Below are 8679 nucleotides of genomic sequence, written 5' to 3' on the forward strand. Positions count from 1 at the left end.
ATGTTGAATTGGTAATTTTGGTTTTGTGGTGATTATTTGCTAAAAAGTTTGGTAATTTGGTTTTTGTCCCAAGTGCAAGAAATAGCAATGTACTTTGGTTTTCTATCTTAGTTTAAAGATAGCAATCTACTTTAGCATCGTAAAATGCATGTTGAAGTGGTAATTGTGGTTTTGTGGTGATTATTTGCTAAAAAGTTTGGTAATTTGGTTTTTGTCGCAAGTGCAAGAAATAACAATGTACTTTGGTTTTCTATCTTAGTTTAAAAACAACAATCTACTTTAGCATCATACAATGCATGTTGAATTGGTAATTTTGGTTTTGTTGTGATTATTTGCTAAAAAGTTTAGTAATTTGGTTTTTGTCAATGTACTTTGGTTTTCTATCTTAGTTTAAAGATAGCAATCTACTTTAGCATCGTAAAATGCATGTTGAAGTGGTAATTTTGGTTTTGTGGTGATTATTTGCTAAAAAGTTTGGTAATTTGGTTTTTGTCCCAAGTGCAAGAAATAGCATTGTACTTTGGTTTTCTATCTTAGTTTAAAGATAGCAATATACTTTAGCATCGTAAAATGCATGTTGAAGTGGTAATTTTGGTTTTGTGGTGATTATTTGCTAAAAAGTTTGGTAATTTGGTTTTTGTCCCAAGTGCAAGAAATAGCAATGTACTTTGGTTTTCTATCTTAGTTTAAAGATAACAATCTACTTTAGCATCGTAAAATGCATGTTGAATTGGTAATTTTGGTTTTGTGGTGATTATTTGCTAAAAAGTTTGGTAATTCGGTTTTTGTACCAAGTGCAAGAAATAACAATGTACTTTGGTTTTCTATCTTAGTTTAAAAATAGCAATGTATTTTGATAGTTTTTGTTGATGTTTGACAATCTAACTTATAAGTTTGTATATATATATATATATATACACACACACACACACACACACACACTAGCCGTTTGCCCGTGCAAAGCGGCGGCAGCGAATAGTTTCTTGCAAGCAATTAGTTCCATTATGAGACATGTTATATTTCTAAGAACACTTGCACCATTATCGATCGGTTTCACAAAAAAAAATGCAATGCCAAAACCAAAAAATATTGTGGTGGTGGATTCCATGGAGGAAAAGGAGATGAAGATTTGAATTAGTCTCCAGTCAACTATATTTTATGTAAAAAATTAGGAAACTCCAATTTGAATGAGCTTTTAAATTTCAAACGATTTGTCGAAAAGAAGTGTTTCAGATTTTGAATGCACCAGATACTAGAGAAGAGATATTTTAGGAGTACAAGTTAGGTCGAAATTGATGAAAATACTACTTCAATCCCTAAAAATAAGAAAATACTAATTTAAATGTATTTTTAATACTTGTATACCTAGCATTATCATTTGTAAGATTATTATTATAATATTATTATATTAATAGTTGGTTGTAGTTTAAGCTTAAATACTTGAACGTCTTAAAAAAATATTATTATTATATTGATTCTATTTATAAAAACTTTCCAATATATACAAACTAGGTGCGAGACCCATGTATTACATGGGTTTAATTAAAAAAAAAATGAAATTTTAACAATTTCAAATGTTTGAAAATTTTAAATTTATAAGAAAAAAAAAATTTGAATTATTAAAATTATTGAAACTTTAATGTATTAAAGACATTTTATATATATATATATATATATATATATATATATATATATATATATATATATATATATATATACTCTTTCTAATAAATACTTTACATATATATTACATTACACATTAAATGTGGAATTTTAATTTAATAAAATGAAAAATACAATAAAATGAAAAGTGGAAAATAGAAAATTTTAATTTTTTAGAAAATGCCAAGTGTCCAAATGAAGAAGAGGACAGGTGGCAAAAAAACATTCGTACACGTCTTTATCAACTTTTTAAAACACTATATAGTGATTGAATTTCCTTAATGACAAATTTGATATGTAATTGCTTTTTGCCACTACAACAAACTATACTTTGAAATCAATATCCATCATAACAAGTTTTCAAGATAGGACTACTCTTTATGATGGAAAGACTTTTGCGAAAAACTTTTCAAAACTAATCCTATCTTTGATTCTTTATACATTGAATTTAGCATCATGAAAAGAAGTCACATGCATGTTGATAGCATGTAGGGCATCATGAGAAGAAGTCACATGTTGATAATATGTAGGGTTATGACATAACATCCCACAGTTTACATAAAATATTTGGTTATGTCGAATATATATCCATTTTTTTGTTAGTGTTCAATATTTAAAAAATTATATTCATTTTTATGTAACAACGTAAATTTTCAAATAATTTTTTTTTTCATTTTAAAATCATATAATTTTTATAGCACATTTCACAAAAATCTCATTGATTTAATTTACAAAACAAAAATCCATAATTGTTTGATTCGTACTCTAGGATCCTCAAAACATAACTGCTGCTTTGGTGTGTACAATCAAGCGGGTGTCTTCTTGCGATCCTGAGAAAACCTGAAACACATATCACATAACACAGTAAGCACGAAGCTTAGTGAGTTCCGCAAAATACCACATACAACACATTAGCCACTCGAGGATATAACTCTGTAAAACCCTCCGGTCTATGTATCTCAGTGGGACCCTCCAGTCCCATGGCTCGTTGGACCCTCTGGTCTTACAGCTCGTTGGACCCTCCGGTCCGGTATCAGTAACACATAATATGGCATATATTTCACACAGACAAACGAATAACTCAAGTAAGCACATACGACCCTCTGGTCACACATAAATACCACTCTAGGTAAACTATAATGAAAAGACTCACCTCGGATGATGAACAACCCCTAAAAATGTTACTGCTAGGCACCGGCCTCTATCTCTAAACCAAACCTACAATTCACCCAATTAGGAACTAAGTCCAAACTCTCACTCATTAGGTATAAACGTAGCCCACTAACTAGCCCGTCAATAATCTAAACCCATTAGGCCCACTAAGGTCCAATAATAAATGCACTCTCCCGAGGCCCAAATTCTCAAATCTAAAAGGCAAGCCCATTCAAGGGCCCAAAGCACACACACACACACACACACACATATATATATATATATATATATATATATATATACACACACACACATACTCCTCTGGTCCAAAACTCTATTGCAACCAGTCCAAACTCCAGGCCCAACACTCAAGGCCCAAAATGAGACTTAGCCGAAAAGTCCATAGTGAGGTTACTCTGGGCGTACCTTACTTGGTACGCTCAGCGTACTCACGAATTCAGATTGGCCATTGGGGACACTTGGTCAGTACACGGGGCGTACTAGAATTACGCTCAACGGACGTCCAGGACAATTATCTCCACTCCATTGGTCTTAATCCATTAAGACCATATCCATACTCTTAGATTTTGTCTCCATAAAGTCTCATACACAATAAAGCTCGTGACTTTAAGCCTTTGCATGGCAGATCAAGTCCTAAACACAAAAACTCTTACTTTTTACTTCGAAAAATGCTCATATCTTATGCATGAGTCGGTTCCAATGTCTAAGGCATCATTTTTATGGATCCTCTCCACTAGAAACACTTAAAAGGACATATATTAGGCTATGGAGTTCAACAACTCATAAAGCTTCAAGATTTTGGACCAAAAACCCTAAAAAGGACCCAAAAAAAACTAGCACAACAACAAGCAAGTTTCAAACTTGATACCTCTGGAAGATGCACCATCAAGAGAAGAACACATATCCAAAAGCTAGATGCTCAAGCTATTCTCTTTCAAAGCTACTTCTTCTTCAAAATCCAAACATAACAAGTCATAACCCCACTAGATCCACATGAGAAAGCACTTTATGCTTGATGGACCTAGATCAACCTGATTAGGGCTTGGATCCACAAGCTCCAAGCCAAGCAATGCTTCCTCAAGGAACTCCTTCTCCCACAATATGCACCAAAAACTCACTAAATCTCCAAAATGTTCAAGAATCACTCAAATGGAGGCTTAGGGTCGATTTCTAGGGTTTAGAGGGATGGAGGCTGAAGATATTAGGGTTAGGTTATGAGATAAGGAGCTTAAATAGGGTCCAAGACCCTAAAATAGGGTTCAAGTTTGATCAGTGTACGCCCAACGTACATATGGTACGCCCAGCGTACTCCGAAGAACATTCGCGACCACCCCTAGTCAGTACGCCCAGCGTACTCCAAAGTATGCCATCGTTCTTCCTTCTTCACTAGTATGCCCAACGTACGCTTTGTGTACACCCAGCGTACTCGGCTAAGCCTAAAACCACAAAACTTCTGAAGGCCATAACTTCTTCGTTATAAATCCGTTTCCGATGATCCTTATATCCACGAAAAGGTAACAAGAAGCCCTACACTTCTATCAACTTTATTCCTCCTGAAGCCCGTTGGAACTCAGATCCAAAATTCATGAGGGCCTAAACCTTTCTCTTTCAAAGCCTCAAAACCTTCTCATACTCAGATTAAGGCCTACGAGCCTGAAATCACAAAACTATCCAGAATAGGATGTTACAATTCTCCCCCACTTGAATTAGGTTTCGCCCTTGAAATCGCTCCTTATAAACACATAGGTCGATCCCAATAATCCGAGAAGCACCAACGAAAGGACATAATATCATACAACAATCTCTTTCAAAAACACCTAAACCTAATAGGAACTCCCGACCCCGAAGAGGGACATTCCCAACTACCGCTATGATACTTGATCTGACTCTCCAAACTCGAGTGGTCTATCTCCCTGCCAGACCACCCTCACAAAACATCATCCTGTTAATCGCCTATCGGCCAACAGACCCTAAGAACACTCTTCTAACTTTGATTCCTTAATCAATCCGAATTGCAAATCAAAAGGAATGGAAAGGTCATAATCCCCTAAGGACCCACCTCCTGAAGAGCTATCAAGAATCATTGGAAGGAAAGAACCCCAAAACTCAAACACAAGAAAATATCATGCTCTCTTGGAGGCATCCTATGACATATATAGACATAAGACCCAACTTCCTCTAAATTATCCCCTTCAACACTAAGCATCAGGTCAGCTCCCGAACCAAAAGATGGACCTCCAAATGTTACTCATTGCAACCCATAAATGTCTCATCGACTTCTTTCTCACGATAACTATCACGGCTCATCGCGACACACAAGTATCGAAGTTTGATTTACCCCAAGCGAATGCTACAATTCATCTGAAATCGTCTAACTTCTGACCTCTGTCATCTACCACCCACTGATTCCATGCATCTCGCGGTTCTTCCATACCAACGAAATTGATCCACTCCGGCCTAAGATATCAGATGAAGGTCAATACCCCCCTCAAAATGAAACCTATCCATGAATCCAAAACCTCATCTCTCCTATTCGATACACGAATGGATCTAGACTCGAGCTCGAGAGTCTGATTCAACAGGAGAATTAGAACCACTCATTTCTAATTTGGTAATCAACTCATGAACTAAAATTCACGGATTTATGCACACACCATCTCTCCAATTCCTTCCGATTACGATAATCCCTACTCCACCTGGGATATAACAATTTCTCGACTAACACGGAGACCCTCGTCTCGCCCATGGTTCGACAACAAGGCTCCCGAAGACTCAAGAGGTAAGGTTACCTAAGCCTAAGAACTCCTCTGTTACATACTCTGACTAGTGAATACTACAGCTCCCGGCAGAACAATATTCACCCTTATCAATAACTAAGTGCTACGGCCTCCCCCGTAGTCTTGCGATACTCTTTCACTGACTTGTGAATGCTACGGCTCCCCGCAGTATCACAACATACATTCTCTCTAACCAGTGAATACTACGGCTCCCCGTAGTATCATGACACTCTCTCGCTGACTAGTGAATACTATGGCTCCCCACAGTATCACAACCCTCTCCCAATATCCAGTGAATACTATGACTCCTCGTAGTATCACGATACTCTCTCGCTAACTAGTGAATACCATGGCTCCCCACACTATCACAACCCTCTCCTAATATCCAGTGAATACTATAGCTCCCCATAGTATCACGGCACTCTCTTCCACTGACTCGCTATGGGCTCACTCCACGGGTTCTCCTGATAATCCCAAGAGATTACTCCCACTCGGATTCACTTGCTCTCTTATCACCCCATAACCTCATCATCAAGTCCTCACCACACTGAGTTCACCAACTCATGCTCCGCAACTCAACATATATAGGTGCTTACACCCACCCAACTTATGCACCACCACTCCTGATGTAAGTTCTCGCAGACAAGGTACTAGTCTCAGCACTGATACACCCTTAGACAGTCTCACTCCAGTGATAATTAACTGATGGGTTCCCACTAGAAGAAAATCACTCGGGTACCTCAGTACATCATCACAACATCTCACGATGTCTTGCCTCAACCACAAATAACACATGTCTCGTGTGCCCGCACCGCATATCTCCATAACTAGTTGTACTTGAACGAATTGTTGATATTCTCAATAGAATACCCAGTTCTCTGCCACTCAGGGTTCGAACCATCACCAACTGGCATACCAACAATGTAACGCTCATAGATCCAGGCTAGTCAATTTAGAGATAATATGGGTCAAAAAGACTTTTTGACAAAAGATTATTTAGAATAAATAATCTTAACCAAGTTTTAGAATACATCTCAAGGGTATTGTACATATAAAGAACGCCGAAATCCGAGTAATAACGAAGAAGTTATGGTCCGTCGAAGTTTTACGGCAAAACTGACACGGCATCGGGAGACGTAAGTAGTGAATTTATGCTGGAGGACTTTTTAGCCTTAGTAATCTAAAATTTTTTTGTAGTATACGTGAAACTGAGAACATACAAAAAAAGAACGCCCAAATCTGACTTCGTATGAGGAAGTTATGAATTTTCTAAGATTTGGCTTAGCAGTGCACAACCCGAAAATCGAATTTTAGATCGAGTGGTTTTTGGCCTACGCGACCTAAATGAGAATTGAAGATCTCATTAATAAGAACTCAATGGTAAAAAGACAGAAGAAAACAGAGTCAGTATGTAGAAGTTACAAAATTTACGCGAACATTTAACATTATAATATTCTCGTACTATTAAATTTAAGATCGGTCGAGAATTAGCCGATGGAGTAAAAGTGAAAGTTTTAGATCTTATTTTCACCTACATGTGGATATAAAGAACGTCAAAAACGGAGCTCGTATGTCAAATTTACGGATTTTAGAAGTTGGAAGTGTGCTGTGCGAAAATGGGTGATGTGACATAATCTTGGCCATTGCTTTCCTCCCCAAGTCTTGCCACCAGATGGTGACATGTGGCACAAAGTTCAACCATATTTCACCCTATAAATAGAACCTCTCCCACCCTCATTGTTTTCACACCTTTCCTATTCTTACTTCTCTTTACTCTCTCTCTCTAGAACCTCTCTCTAGCCTCGAAACCCCCCGAAAAGCCTAGGGAACCTCCCTAGCACGAGGCGGAAGCCCCGAAGTGCTTGACAAATCTGAGAAGAAGAGATTTTTGGCTCGTGAACATTGCTCTAAGCAAATACCGATTTTCTATAAAACTCGCTGTAAGTGTCCTACGCCTACGCTATTTTTAATATAGCTTTTATTTAATTATAGTAACGTTATTAGGAACTTATAACAAGTACTTGGCCTATTATTATGGTTTATATAATTTTTTTTAAATGCTTTTATAATAGTAATAATAGCTAGACCATTAATTAGTCTCGACGAATAATAGACTAAACTCTAGTGGTAATAATACTAGGTTTCGTCAAATGAAATTATTTTTAAGAAGCGAGGCGCTGTCTGAGTTCGGAATCACCACCTTTTCAAGTGAGTGCATGGTCCCTTTCATCTTACACATAGATATAAAGTATTTTATATAAATTACGTGTTATGTGTACATATTATTTGTATACTTGCTATCTATGTTGGATAAATGATTTTATACAAGTTTTAGATGATTTAAATTGTATATGTATTTATATCTACGTAATATGTTGGGTAAAACATGGGTAGATGAAATATGAGTTAGATGATGAGTTGAGAGGTGATATAGACCATGAGGTAAGGGTGAGAGGTGGATGATGTGAGAAGCCTTGTTCCCAAATGCTGTCCCCATCATCTAACAAAGTACGGATGACAACTACAGACTATTCTAGACAGTCCAGTAGAAAACTAGCAGGCTTGCAGCATGTAGGTGTTGTGAACGATGTGTTCACTGGTGTACTATAAAAACCCATTGACATGTATTATGAGTGGACTCTTGAAAATGATATTGTCAATAAATGAGATAACCCTAGCAGTTGTGCTCGAAGGACAATACTGGCAGCTGCACCTCACATAGAATGTCATAATTTTGGTAGCTGCGCCTAAGTGATAGAACTAGCAGTTGTGCTTGACAGCTGTGTCATTGACAACGATGGACTTCATACCTATTCCTTAGGAGAATACTTAGGAATGAATGAATGAGAAATAGCTGATTCTTAGGGTAGGTCATTAAAAGTAAAGAAGATAATGGAGACGGGTAATTGGGTTAACTGTTTGATGATTAAACATAATAATTATATTATTGTGGGTTGAAAACCCTATGTACTCACCAGGTTTCCCAACCTGACCCACTCGGTTTATTTATATCACAGGTTTTGATATGAAGTTACATTACACTGACAGATTAAGGAGATATAAATCA

Source organism: Lactuca saligna, chromosome 7 (assembly GCF_052625555.1).
Source record: "Lactuca saligna cultivar CGN05327 chromosome 7, ASM5262555v1, whole genome shotgun sequence".
Taxonomy (NCBI): Eukaryota; Viridiplantae; Streptophyta; class Magnoliopsida; order Asterales; family Asteraceae; genus Lactuca; species Lactuca saligna.